The 14,775-nt window shown below is 44.8% G+C and overlaps 1 non-coding gene and 2 pseudogenes across 1 annotated transcript; 2 read left to right on the forward strand and 1 right to left on the reverse strand.

Moving 5' to 3' along the window:
* Positions 1 to 1,880: 1,880 nt before the first annotated feature.
* LOC120519775 lies at positions 1,881 to 1,997 on the reverse strand (annotated as a pseudogene).
* Positions 1,998 to 3,011: 1,014 nt separating this feature from the next.
* LOC120519776 lies at positions 3,012 to 3,175 on the forward strand. The gene has a single exon (XR_005631659.1). It is a non-coding gene; the product is annotated as a U1 spliceosomal RNA (small nuclear RNA).
* An 8,383-nt stretch (positions 3,176 to 11,558) lies between these two features.
* On the forward strand, positions 11,559 to 11,709 carry LOC120519777 (annotated as a pseudogene).
* The last annotated feature ends 3,066 nt before the right edge of the window (positions 11,710 to 14,775 follow it).

Below are 14,775 nucleotides of genomic sequence, written 5' to 3' on the forward strand. Positions count from 1 at the left end.
AATGTTTTTCCACCAAAGAAAATAGTAAGAAGAATTATAAGAAAGTGTTTGTGTTCTTATAGGGTTCATAATGTAAAAAATTGGCAAGAAGGAAGGTAATGAAAATGGAGGAAAGAGGTTCCGAATATAGAAAGGGAGTTGACTTTAAGACACACAGCAACTGTTGTTAATATGACATTAAGTAAAATTGGGAAGTTAAGGGATATGATCAGATATCTGCTAGGAACAGAATTCAAAAAAGCAAAAGAGCCCAATTAAATAAGGGGAAATCCGAGTGCCATCTGCAGGGCAAGTGGCAGGAGGACTTTTGGGCACATATGAAAATACATAGAGGCGGTTAAAATATTAGGGATCCATTTTGGAGAGGAGAAGGAGGGAAGAAGAGACTGGAAGGAGATGGAAAGAAAGTGATAAAGCTCACAAGTCTCTGGAGGACTAGGAGACTAACATATGAGGGGCAAAATTTTGCTAATTAAGTCAATAATTTTGCCCAGGCTCTTTCTGGCAACAGTTTTTACGGACAAAATATATTCTAAGGAAAATCGAAAGACAATGTTTTATTTTTTGGGAGGTCTACAGATGAGAAGGTCGCAAGACAGAAAGTAAAGAAACAAAAAAGGAAAGGGGGAAAAAGGTTTTCTGGACTTAAGGATCTTGTTAAGATTGAAATACACGGCCGTTTACATATCCTTGTTACAGAGCGGGAAAGGGAGGGCAGCGGATTTAGCCAGGTACATGATGGGTGGTCATCTAAGAAGGTTTGGGCTTTTTAAAACCCAGAACAAGAAACCATATGAGTTTAGATTACCCAAACTATACAGGAGGTTGATGGACTGTATCAAGATTGTGGGCTTCAGCAGGATGAAAAGGACTTGTGGGAGGTGGAAAGAATTAGTGGAAAAAGTAAGGAAAGTGAGAAGCCAGTAAACATTACTGGGAAATCTAGAGAGGAATCTAAACTGATATGGGAAAGATTTGGGAAAGTTTCCAAATAATCAAGTAGCAGATATAGCCTGGCTGGCCCATGAAGCACTAGAAACCAACCTGGCTTTAAGTAAAAAAAAAAGAATTTACAAGGCCTAAATGTCCCAGGGACGGATGTAAAAGAAAAAAAAATAAGTCAGTATGGACATGCAATGTGGGACTGCCCCACAGTGGCAAGGATATGGAAGGAAGTAAGGCAGAGACACATAGTAGACATCAAGCTGGATAGAGACTTGGTGGTGTTTGGGAGGTCAGGGAAAAGAGAGTCGGGAAGAAAGATTGGGACCAATAAACGTGATAAAAGAAGTATTGTGGAAGGCAAGGTGTGCATACACAAATAAACAGAAAGTTTTTTCCCAACAGAAAATAATTGGAATGATCAGAAAACCTCTCGTTTTATGAGAAAACATCTCAACTTTGGAAGCCCTCTTTCTAAACGACAGCCCTATGTTTTTATTTTTCTCTCCTTCCCTGTCTGTCTTCATTTTTTTTTTTTTTTTTTTGCCATTCTTTTAAATTTGAATGTACGTTGTCCTTCATGCTGATCCCCTTCTGTCGGCTCTCTCCTCTCGCCACCCATTTAAGACCCCCTGTTCCCGTTCCTCCTCAATGGATGGATGGATGGATAGAAAGACAGATAGATCTCGTCCAGCTCTTCAGACGGGGAGCCTGCAACTTTCAAAGGGGCATCGTCCAGAAAGGACCAGCAGCCTCGTGTCCTTTCCAACCTGCAATCCCACAGTGGCATCAAAGGGAGGGCAAGCACCGGCTCAAGTCTCGAACGTGTACCCAGGGCTGCCCCAGATCACTCGGCTGCCAAAAGCCCAGCTTCTGTCGGGTGGAAGGAGGAAAGAAAAGACGAGGCGAAGGGCGCTCCTGCTGGCAGAAAAGGGAAAAACTTTCGGCACTCGGTATTCCCAGGCGGTCTCCCCTCCAAGTACTAACCGAGCCGACTCTGTTAGCTTCCGAGATCGGACGAGATCGGGCGTGTTCAGAGTGGTATGGCCGTAAACGAGGGCTGCTCGTTTTTCTCTCCCCAAATAGGCAACTGTGGAAGCCCTCTTTTCTAAACGACAGCCCTATGTTTTTTTTTTTTTCTCCTTCCCCTGTCTTTCTTCTTTTTTTTTTTTTTTTTTAATTGCCATTCTTTTGAAATTTTAAGTTATGTCTTTTGAATTAGAATGTGCGTTGTCCTTCATACTGATCCTTCTGTCGGCCCCTCGCCTGCCACCCATTTAAGACTCTGTTACCAGTTCCACCTCATGGATGGATGGATTGATGGATGGATGGATGGATGGATAGATAGACAGAGATCGTCCAGCTCATCAGGCAGAGGAGCCTGCAACTACAAGGGGGCATCTTCCAGAAAGAACCAGCAACCTCATTATCCCTTGCCTAACATTACAATCCAGTGGCATCAAAGGGGAGGGCAGAAAAGCACCAGCTCAAGTCTGAGCGAGTAGCCTTGGCTGCCCCAGATCCTTTCCAGCTGACCTCGAGGCGCCCAGGTCTTCCAGTGCTCTGCTGCCGTATGCGGCGCCCGCCGAGGTAGCTTCTTCCTCTGGTCTCGAGGGCGCGGGGTCGCCTTCCCTCTTTCGCAGCTTTGCCTCCTGCCTCACTGTCTGCCGCCTGCCGCCTGTCTTTGCTGTTGGGGCTGTTTCTCATTCAGCATCCCCGCCCAGTCCTACCCCTCTGTTTCTCTTCCAGCCAATAAGCTCCAATGATGGGTGGCTGGTTTACATAAGGCAGGGTGCACCTTGGGGTTGCTAGTGAAACCTGTCTAATCAAGGTGGTGAGGTCGGTTACCCAACCCCTTCAACATCCGGGTCCGCACGGTGCACACACGAGGCGTCTGGGCAGCAGCTAGCTCCAGCATGCGCGGCATCCGAGAACTGAGAAGCCCAGAGGATCGAAGAAGCCCGAAGGAGGCCGAAGGACCGAGGAACCTGTGCTGGGGAAAACCTCCCGCCCCGCCGGCGATGAAGCCGAGGGAAGTGGGAGGAGGATGGCGCCGGGCTGTACAACTCATACTTACCTGGCAGGAGATACCATGATCACTAAGGTGGTTCTCCCAGGGCCGAGGCTCATCCATTACACTCCGGGTGTGCCCCGGCCCTGCGATTTCCCAAATCACGGGAAACTCGACTGCATAATTTGTGGTAGTGGGGGACTGCGTTCGCGCTCTCCCCTGATAATCCTGGTTCAAAAAATAGACAAAAAACATGCGTTTCAACTTATGGAAGTGGTGCTTGAGATTGTGAAACCTTGGGAGCCTGTGGGATATGACTCTGGGAGCTTTAGCAATAAATAAAAGTTCCAAAATCAATCAAATCAATCTGTCTGTCTGTCCATTTTATTTATTTATTTTGGGACCCCGTAATAGAAAGAATTATAATAAAATAATATTAATTTAAATTAACTAATCAATGTATGTATTTTATCTGGGACCCCACATAATAAAATAATAATATAAATAGTATTCATTATTTTAGTGCCTCTTTACTGATTTTGGCAGCTTTCCTTGCTGCCAAAACCCAGCTTCTGACACGGGTGGGAAGGAGGAAAAGAAAAGAGCGAGGTGAAGGCGACTCCTGCTGGCAGAAAAGCAAAGCTTACAGCATGGTATTCCCAGTAAGCAGGGCTGCTCCTTTGCCTCTCTCCCAAATATGCAACTTTGGAAGCCCTCTTTCTGAGCGACAGCCGGTATGTTTTTTTCACTCCTTCCCCTGTCTGTCTTCGTTTTTTACCATTCTTTTGAAATTTTTCGGAATGTCTTTGAATTAGAATGTACGTTGTCCTTCATGCACAGTCCCCTTCTGTGGCTCTCTCGCTCCTAGCCACCCATTTAAGACCCCCCCCCTGTTATACCCGTTCCACCTCATGGACGGATGGATGGATGGATACATAGATAGACAGATAGATCTCGTCCAGCTCTTCAGACGGGGAGCCTGCAACTTTACAAAGGGGCATCGTCCAGAAAGGATTCAACAACCTCGTGTCCTTGCTAGCGTGCAATCCACAGTGGCATGGGGCATAGCGTGAATGTCGGCAAAGTTCTTAGCAGCCTTTGTGATTTTCACAAACATTAAACTCAGTTGTTCGAGAGCTTCCTGTAGAGTTCCTGAGACTTAGTGGGATTCCCTAGAGTTGCTGGATATCATGGCCAGCCCGTACACTGGTACTGTGAGTGGGTGTGGAGACAGAACCTCTGTGTTTTTTTCCCAGTTGATTCTATTGGTTTAAGTCAGGGGTGTGTTCTTGCTCCTACTTTGTTCAGTGCTTGTATGGACTGGGTGTTGTGCAGGTCATGGGGTTCAAGCGGCTGTGGGGCATCTGTTGGAAGAAAGATTCATGAATATTGACTTTGCTGATGATGCTGTGATTGTCGTGGTCAATGGAGGCTCTGATCAGGGTGCTCAAGAGACTGAGTGGGGAGTCTGAGTGTCTGGGCTTGTGAGTGTCCTGGATGAAAACCAACAGCCAGGCCTTTAATGACCTCTTGGCACAGATATCAGCAGTGTGTCTGTTTCTGGAGAGTGTGTTGACCTTGTTGGTGGTTACTTACCTTGGCAGTGACATTCATGTCCCTGGTGACTCTTCCTATGAAGTCAGTAGACAGATGGGGAGAGCTTGGTGGTTCATGAGGTCACTGGAACAGGGTGTGTGGCTCCCAATATCTCTGCAAAAGAACGAAGGGCCAAGTCTTTAGAGTCCTGGTGCTTCCTTTCTTGCTATATGTTTGTGAGACATGGATGCTCCCAGTGACCTGAGATGAAGACTGGACTCCTTTGGTACTGTGCCCTTCGGGAATCCTTGGGTACCGCTGGTTTTACTTTGTGTTCCTCATGGAATCCGTTGGGGGAAATGGAAGGAAAAACCACTAGGAAGAATAAGGTTGTCAAATGTTGTGAAAGTATTGGGTTAAGAATACAGAGGATGGAGTGGAAAGAAATGGGGAAAAAGATAACCAAAAAAAAAAAAAAAAGCAGGATTTTGGAGGTTAACGAACTTATCAATAGAAGGAAGATATTGCTGATGAAGGCAGTTACAATCCCAAAACTATAGTATTTAGCAAATGTGTTTTTCCACCAAAGAAAATAGTAGAAGAATTATAAGAAAGTGTTTTGTGTTCTTATAGGGTTCATAATGTGAAAAATTGGCAAGAAGGAAGGTAATGAAAATGGAGGAAAGAGGTTCCGAATATAGAAAGGGAGTTGACTTTAAGACACACAGCAACTGTTGTTAATATGACATTAAGTAAAATTGGGAAGTTAGCGGATATGATCAGATATCTACTAGGAACAGAATTAAAAAAAAGCAAAAAGAGCCCAATTAAATAAGGGAAATCCGAGTGCCATCTGCAGGGCAAGTGGCAGGAGGACTTTAGACCGACATGAAAATACATAGAGGCGGTTAAAATATTAGGGATCCATTTTGGAGAGAGAAGGAGGGAAGAAGAGACTGGAAGGAGATGGAAGAAAGTTATACAAGCTCACAAGTCTCTGGAGGACTAGGAGACTAACATATGAGGGCAAAATTTTGCTAATTAAGTCAATAATTTTGCCCAGGCTCTTTTTTCTGGCAACAGTTTTTTTACGGACAAAATATATTCTAAGGAAAATCGAAAGACAATGTTTTTATTTTTTTGGGAGGTCTACAGATGAGAAGGTGCAAGACAGAGAAGTAAAGAAACAAAAAGGAAAGGGGAAAAGGTTTTCTGGACTTAAGGATCTTGTTAAGATTGAAATACACGGCCGTTTACATATCCTTGTTACAAGAGCCCGGGAAAGGGAGGGCAGCCAGTTTAGCCAGGTACATGATGGGTGGTCATCTAGAAAGGTTTGGGCTTTTAAAACCCCAGAACAAGAAACCATATGAGTTTGAATTACCCAAACTATACAGGAGGTTGATGGACTGTATCAAAGATTGTAGGCTTCAGCAGGATGAAAAGGACTTGTGGAGGAGGGTGGAAAAAATTAGTGGAAAAGTAAGGAGAGAGTGAGAAGCCAGTAAACATTACTGGGAAATCTGAGAGGAATCTAAACTGATATGGGAAGATTTGGGGGAAAGTTTCAAAATAATCAAGTAGCAGATATAGCCTGGCTGTGGCATACATGAAGCACTAGAGCAACCTGGCTTTAAGTAAAGAAAAGGAATTTACAAGAGACCTAAATGTCCCAAGGACGGATGTAAAAAGAAAAAATAAGTCAGTATGGACATGCAATGTGGGACTGCCCACAGTGGCAGGATATGGAAGGAAATGAGCGAGAGACACATAGTAGACATCAAGCTGGATAGAGACTTGGTGGTGTTTGGAGGTCAGGGAAAGAGGAGTTCGGGAAGAAAGGTGGGACCGAATAAACGTGATAAAGAAGTATTATGGAAGGCAAGGTGTGCATACACAAATAAACAGAAGGATTTTTTTCCCAACAGAAATAATTGGAATGATCAGAAAACCTCGTTTATGAAACATCTCAGCACAGAAGCCCTCTTTTCTAAACGACAGCCCTATGTTTTTTTTTCTCTCCCTTCCTATGCATCTTCATTTTTTTTTTTTTTTTTTTTTTTTTTTTTGCCATTCTTTTAAATTTGAATGTACGTTGTCCTTCATGCTGATCCCCTCTGTCGGCTCTCTGTCTCGCCACCCATTTAAGACCCCCCTGTTCCCGTTCCTCCTCTCATGGATGGATGGATGGATGGATAGAAAGACAGATAGATCTCGTCCAGCTCTTCAGGCCAAGGAGCCTGCAACTTTACAAGGGGCATCGTCCAGAAAGGACCCAGCAGCCTCATGTCTTTTCCAACCTGCAATCCACAGTGGCATCAAGGGAGGAGCAAGCACCGGCTCAAGTCTCGACGTGTACCCAAGGGCTGCCCCAGATCACTCGGCTACCAGCCCAGCTTCAATCTGGTGGAAGGAGGAAAAGAGCGAGAGGCGACTCCTGCTGGCAAGCCAAAAGCTTCTGACTTTTCGGTATTCCCAGAAGGTCTCCCATCAAGTACTAACCGGGCCGACTCTGCTTAGCTTCGAGATCCGAGACGAGATCGGGCGTGTTCAAGTGGGCCATGGCCGCAGCGAGGGCTGCTCGTTTTCCTCTCCCAAATAGGCAACCGTGAGCCCTCTTTCTAAACGACAGCCCTATGTTTTGGTTTTCTCCTTCCCTGTCTGTCTTCATTTTTTTTTTTTTTTTTTTTTTTTTGTTACCATTCTTTTGAAATTTTCGTTATATCTTTTGAATTAGAATGTGCGTTGACTTTCATGCTGATCCCTTCTGCTCGGCTCTCTCGCTCTACGCCACCCATTTAAGACCCCCCTGTTGCGTTCCACCCTCATGGATGGATGGATGGATGGATGGATACATAGATAGACAGATAGATCTCGTCCAGCTCTTCAGGCGGGGGCCTACAGCTTTACAAAGGGCATCGTCCAGAAAGGACCAGCAACCTCGTGTCCTTGCTAGCGTGCAATCCACAGTGGCATGGGCATAGCGTGAATATCGGCAAAGTTTCTTAGCAGCCTTTTATGCGATTTCCTAAAAACATTCGACTCAGTTGTTAAAACTTCCCTGTGGGAGTTCCTGTGAGACTTAGTAGGTTCCCCCCTGAAGTTACTGGATATCATGGCCAGCCCGTACACTGGTACTGTGTGAGTGGTGTGGAGACAGAACCTCTGTGTTTTTTCCCAGTTGATTCTACCCAATAGTGCGTCAGGGTGTGTTCTTGCTCCTACTTTGTTCAGTGCTTGTATGGACTGGGTGTTGTGCAGGAGTCATGGGTTCAAGCGGCTTAATATGGGGCATCTGTTGGAAGAAAAGATTCATGAATATGACTTTGCTGATGATACTGTGGTTAGCCATGCAGGTCAGCAATGGGCTCCTGATCAGGGTGCTCAGGGACAGGTGAGGTCTGAGTGTCTGGGCTTGTGGTGTCCTGGATGAAAACCAGCCAGGCCGCTAGCCTCTTGGGCACAGATATCAGCAGTGTGTCTGTTTTAGGAGAGTGTGTTGACCTTGTTGAGTGGCTTACTTACCTTGGTGGTGACATTTCATGTCCTGAAGGTGGCTCTTCCTATGAGGTCAGTAGACAGATGGGGAGAGCTTGGTGGTTCATATGAGGGTCCTGGAAGGGGTGTGTGCGCTCAATATCTCTACCAAAAGAGCGAGGGAGGCCAGAGTCTTTAGAGTCCTGGTGCTTCCCTTTCTTGCTATATGTTTGTGGAGACATGGATGCTCCCCAGTGACTGAGATGAAAGACTGGACGCCTTCAGTACTGCGTCGCCTTGGAGAATCCTTGGGTACAGCTGGTTTTTACTTTGTGTTCCTCATATTGGAATCCGTTGGGAAATGGAAGGAAAAACCACTAGGAAGAATAAAGGTTGTCAAATGTTGTGAAAGTATTGAGGTTAAGAATACAAGAGAGGATGGAGTGGAAGAAATGGGGAAAAAGATAGCAAAAAAAAAAAAAAAAAGCAGGATTTTGGAGGTTAACGAACTTATCAATAGAAGGGAAGATATTGCTGATGAAAGGCAGTTACAATCCCAAAACTATCGTATTTAACAAATGTGTTTTTCCTTTCAAAGAAAGGAAATAGTAAGAAGAATTATAAGAAAGTGTTTGTGTTCTTATAGGAGTTCATAATGTGAAAAAATTGGCAAGAAGGAAGGTAATGAAAATGGGGAAAGAGGTTCCGAATATAGAAGAGAGTTGACTTTAAGACACACAGCAACTGTTGTTAATATGGCATTAAAAGTAAGGAGGTGGGAAGTTAAGCGGATATGATCAGATATCTGCTAGGAACGAAATTCAAAAAAAAGCAAAAGAGGCCCAATTAAATAAGGGAAATCCGAGTGCCATCTGCAGGGCAAGTGGCAGGAGGACTTTACAAACACTGACATGAGAAATACATAGAGGCGGTTAAAATATTAAGGATCCATTTGGAGAGGAAGGAGGGAAGAAGAGACTGGAAGGAGATGGAAAGAAGTTATACAAGCTCACAAGTCTCTGGAGGACTAGAGACTAACATATGAGGCAAAATTTTGCTAATTAAGTCAATAATTTTGCCCGAAACCCTAGCAACAGTTTTTCACGGACCAAAATATATTCTAAGGAAAATCGAAAGACAATGTTTTTATTTTTTTGGAGGGTCTACAGATGAGAAGGTGCATAAGACAGAAAGTAAAAGAAACAAAAAAAGGAAAGGGAAAAAAGGTTTTCTGGACTTAGGATCTTGTTAAGATTGAAGCACATAGCGTTTACATATCCTTGTTACAGAAGGGAGGGCAGCAGTTGTAGAGGTACATGATGGGTGGTCAGCTAAGAAGGTTTGGGCTTTTAAAACTAGAACAAGAAACCATATGAGTTTAGATTACCCAAAACTATACAGAGGTTGATGGACTATATCAAAAGATTGTGGAAGCCAGCAGGATGGAAAAAGGACTTATGGAGGTGGAAAGATTAGTGGAAAAGTAAAGGAAAGTGAGAAGCCAGTAAACATTACTGGAAATCTAGAGAGGAATCTAAACTAGAAAGTATGGGAAAGATTTGGGGAAAGTTTCCAAATAATCAAATAGCAGATATAGCCTGGCTGACGCCCATGAAGCACTAAAACCAACCTGGCTTTAAGTAAAAGAAAAAAATTTACAAGACTAAATGTCGGGAGACGGATGTAAAAAAAGAAAAAAAAATAAGTCATTATGGACATGCAATGTGGGACTGCCCACAGTGGCAAGGATATGGAAGGAAGTAAGGCAAGAGACACATAGTAGACATCAAGCTGGATGAGGCTTGGTGGTGTTTGGGAAGTCAGGGAAAGAGAGGTCGGGAAGAAAGATTGGGACGAGATAGCGCGTGATAAAGAAGTATTGTGGAAGGCAAGGTGTGCATACACAAATAAACAGAAAGTTTTTCCCAACAGAAAATAGTTGGAATGATCAGAAAACCTCTGGGTTTGAGAAAAAAAACATCTCTCAACTTTGGAAGCCCTCTTTTCTAAACAGCCCTATGTTTTTTTTTTTTCTCCTTCCCTGTCTGTCTTCATTTTTTTTTTTTTTTTGCCATTCTTTTAAATTTGAATGTACGTTGTCCTTCATGCTGATCCCCTTCTGTCAAAACTCTCTCGCTCTCGCCACCCATTTAAGACCCCCTGTTCCCGTTCCTCTCGCGGATGGATGGATGGATGGATAGAAAGACAGATAGATCTCGTCAGCTCTTCAGACGAGGCCTGCAGCAACTACAAAGGGGCATCGTTCAGAAAGGACCAACAGCCTCGTCCTTTCCAACCTGCAATCCAGTGGCATCAAGGGAGGGCAAGCACTTTGGCTCAAGTCTCAGACGTGTACCCAGGGCTGTTTAGATCTTGGCTGTGGCCAGCTTCTGATGCAGGTGGAAGGAGGAAAAGAAAAGACGAGGCGAAGGGGCGACTCCTGCTGTGAAAGGCAAAAGCTTACACGGCACTCGGTATTCCCAGGCGGTCTCCATCCAAGTACTAACCAGGCCCGACTGTAGCTTCCGAGATCGGACGGGAATGGAGCGTGTCAGAGTGGTATGGCCGTAAACGAGGCTACTCGTTTTTCTCTCCCAAATGAGCGGCGTGCGACCCTCTTTTCTAAACGGCAACCCTATGTTTTTGTTTTTTTTCTCCTTCCCCTGTCTGGTCTTCATTTTTTTTTTTTTTTTTTTTTTATTGCCATTCTTTTGAAATTTTTCGTTATGTCTTTTGAATTAAGGTGTGCGTTGACTTTCTTACTGATCCCCTTCTATCGGCTCTCTCGCTCTCGCCACCATTTTAAGACTCCCTGTTGCAGATTCCACCTGTGGATGGATGGATGGATGGATGGATAGATAGATAGACAGACAGAGATCTCGTCCAGCTCATCGGATAGAGCCTGCAACTTTACAGGGGCATCTTCGAAAGGACAGCAACCTCGTATCCTTGCTAACGTGCAATCCCACAGTGGTATCAAGGGAGGCAGCACCGGCTCAAGTCTCGAACGTGTACCCAGCTGCCCCAGATCACTCAGCGGCCTCGGCGCAGGTCTTCCGAAGATTGCTCTGCTGCCGTGTGCGAGCGCCCGCCGAAGACTTCTTCTCGTTCTCCGGGCGCAGGGTCGCCTTCCTCTTTCGCAGCTTTTGCCTCCTGCCTCCTGTCTGCTGTCTGCACGCCTGCACCACCACCTGCACTGCTGCCTGCCCTTACCGCCTGCCACCTGCCGCCTGCCGCCGCCTGTCTTTGCTGTTGGGCGGCTGTTTATCATTCAACGTCCCGTGATCCACCCTGTTTTTCTTCCAGCCAACAAAACCAGCGATGGGTGGCTGGTTTACATAAAACGAGAGTTACCTTGGGGTTGCTAGTGAAACCTGTCTAATCGAGGTGGTGAGGTCAGTTGCAACTAACATCCGGGTCACGGTGCACGGGCGTCTGGGCAGCAGCTGGCTCCCGCGCATGCGCTCCGAGCCAAGAAGCGAAGGATCCGAAGAAGCGAAAGGAGCCCGAAAGGACCGAGGGACTGTACTGGAAAACCTCCCGCCGCCGAGCGGTAAATGAGGAAGTGGGAGGATGAGCGCCAGGCTGTACAACTCTTACCTGGCGGGAGATACCATGATCACTAGGTGGGTTCTCCCAGGGCGAGGCATCCATTGCACTCGGGTGTGCTGACGGCCCTGCGATTTCCCCAAATGCGGAAACTCGACTATAATTGTGGTAGTGGGGGCGTTCGCGCTCTCCTGATAGTCCTGGTTCAAAAGAAACAGACTGGTGCGTTTCCAACTTATGGAAGTGGTGCTTGAGCGATTGTGAAGCAGGAGCCTGTGAGACAACAGCTCTGGAGCTTTAAGCAATAAATAAAAGAAGTTCAAAATCAATCAATCAATCTCTGTCTGTCCATTTTATTTAACTATTTAGGACCCTCCCCTAGAAAAATAATGTAAAGCCATGTTAATTTAAATTAACTAATCAATGTATTTATTTATCTTAAGGACCCCCATAAAATAATAATATAAATAACCATTCATTATTTTTAGTGCCTCTTTACCCTGATTTTAAGCCGCTTTCCTTGCCAAAGAGCCCAACTTCTGGCTTTAGGTGGAAGAGAGGAAAAAAGACGAGGTGAAGGGCGACTCCTGCTGGCAGAAAGGCAAAAGCTTACAGCACTCATTCCCATTAAACGGGCTGCTCCTTTCTCTCCCCAAATATGCAACTTTGGAAGCCCTCTTTTCTGAACGACAGCCATATGTTTTTTTTTTTTCTCCTTCCCTAATATCTTCATTTTTTTTTTTTGCCATTCTTTTGAAATTTTCAGGAATGTCTTTTGAATTAGAATGTACGTTGTCCTTCATCACTGATCCTTCTAGCTCTCTCGCTCTAGCCACCCATTTCAGACCCCCTGTTGCCGTTCCACCTCATGGATGGATGGATGGATGGATGGATGCATGAATGAACCAGATAGATCTCAAGTCCAGCTCTTCAGGCAGAGCCTGCAACACAAGGGGGCATCGTCCAGAAAGGACCAGCCTCAGTGTCCCTTGCTAACGTGCAATCCCACAGTGGCATGGGCATGGCGTGAATGTCGGCAAGTTTCTTAGCATTGCTGTCCGGTTTTCACAAAACATTCACGACTCAGTTGTTGAGCTTCCCTGTAAGGAGTTCCTGAGACTTAGTGGGATTCCCCACAAGTTGCTGGATATCATGGCCAGCCCATTACCTAATTACTGTGGGTGGTGTGGAGACAGAACCTCTGTATTTTTCCCAGTTGATTCTGTGGTTCGTCAGGGTGTGTTCTTGCCCTACTTTGTTCAGTGCTTGTATGGGATGGGTGTTGTGCAGGGTCATATTGGGGTTTCCAGCGGCTGTGGGGCATCTGTTGGAGAGAAAGATTCGCAGATATTGAAGCTTTGCTGATGATGCTGTGATTGTGGTGGAGTCAATGGAGGGCTCTGATCAGGGTGCTCAAGAGACTGAGTGAGGAATGCGAGTGTCTGGGCTTGTGGTGTCCTGGATGAAAACCCAACAGCCAGGCCTTTGGCGGCCTCTTGGGCACAGATATCAGCAGTGTGTCTGTTTGCAGAGTGTGTTGACCTTGTTGAGTGGCTTACTTACCTTGGCAGTGACATTCATGTCCCTGGTGACTCTTCCTATGAAGTCAATAGACAGAGGGGGAGGCTTGGTGGTTCATGAGGTCACTGGAAGGTGTGTGGGCTCCCAATATCTCTGCAAAGAGCGAAGGGCCAAGTCTTTGAGTCCTGGTGCTTCCTTTCTTGCTATATGTTTGTGAGACATGGATGCCCCCCAGTGACCTGAGATGAAGACTGGACTCCTTTGGTACTGTGCCTGGAGAATCCCTTGGGTACGCTGGTTTTACTTTGTGTTCCTCATGGAATCCGTTGGGGGAAATGGAAGGAAAAACCACTAGGAAGAATAAGGTTGTCAAATGTTGTGAAAGTATTGGGGTTAAGAATACAGAGAGGATGGAGTGGAAAGAAATGGGGAAAAAAGATAACCAAAAAAAAAAAAAGCAGGATTTTGGAGGTTATGAACTTATCAATAGAGGGAAGATATTGCTGATGAAGGCAGTTACAATCCCAAAACTATAATTATTTAAAATTTGTTTTTCCACCAAAGAAAATAGTAAGAAGAATTAAAAAGAAATTTTGTGTTCTTATAGGGTTCATAATGTAAAAAATTGGCAAAAAGGAAGGTAATGAAAATGGAGGAAAGAGGTTCGAATATAGAAGGGAGTTGACTTTAAGACACAAAACAACTGTTGTTAATATGACATTAAGTAAAATTGGAAGTTGCGGATATGACCCAGATATCTCTAGGAACAAATTCAAAAAGCAAAAGAGCCCAATTAAATAAAGGAAATCCGAGGGGCCATCTCGGGGGAAGTGGGAGGAGGACTTTAAACGACATGAAAATACATAGGCGGTTAAAATATTAGGGATCCATTTTGGAGGAGAGGAGGGAGAAGAGACTGGAAGGAGATGGAAAGAAAGTTATACAAGCTCACAAGTCTCGGAGGACTAGGAGACTAACATATGAGGGCAAAATTTTTGCTAATTAAGTCAATAATTTTGCCCAGGCTCTTCTGGCAACAGTTTTTACGGACAAAATATATTCTAAGGAAAATCGAAAACAATGTTTTATTTTTTGGGAGGTCTACAGATGAGAAGGTTTCTTAAGACAGAAAGTAAAAAACAAAAAGGAAGGGGAAAAGGTTTTCTGGACTTAAGGATCTTGTTAAGATTGAAATACAGGCGTTTACATATCCTTGTTACAAGGGGGGAAAGGGAGGGCAGCGGTTTAGCCAGGTACATGATGGGTGGTCATCTAAGAAGGTTTGGCTTTTAAAACCCCGAACAAGAAACCATATGAGGGTTTTGATTACCCAAACTATACAGGAGGTTGATGGACTGTATCAAAGATTGTGGGGTTCAACAGGATGAAAAGGACTTGTGGAGGAGGTGGAAAGAATTAGTGGAAAAAATAAGGGAAAATGAAAGAGTAAACTTACTGGAAATCTAGAGAAAGGGGTCCCCAAACTGATATGGGAAAGATTTGGGGAAAGTTTCCAAATAATCAAGTGCAGATATAGCCTGGCTGGCCGTATGAAACACTAGAAACCAACCTGGCTTTAAGTAAAGAAAAGAATTTACAAGGGCCTAAATGTCCAGGGACGGATGTAAAGAAAAAATAAGTCAGTATGGACATCAATGTGGGACTGCACAGTGGCAGGATATGGAGGAAATAAGGCAGAGACACATAGTAGACATCAAGCTTTTTTGGGGTAGGGGGGA

The sequence above is a fragment of the Polypterus senegalus genome, unplaced genomic scaffold (assembly GCF_016835505.1).
Source record: "Polypterus senegalus isolate Bchr_013 unplaced genomic scaffold, ASM1683550v1 scaffold_1181, whole genome shotgun sequence".
Classification (NCBI taxonomy): Eukaryota; Metazoa; Chordata; class Cladistia; order Polypteriformes; family Polypteridae; genus Polypterus; species Polypterus senegalus.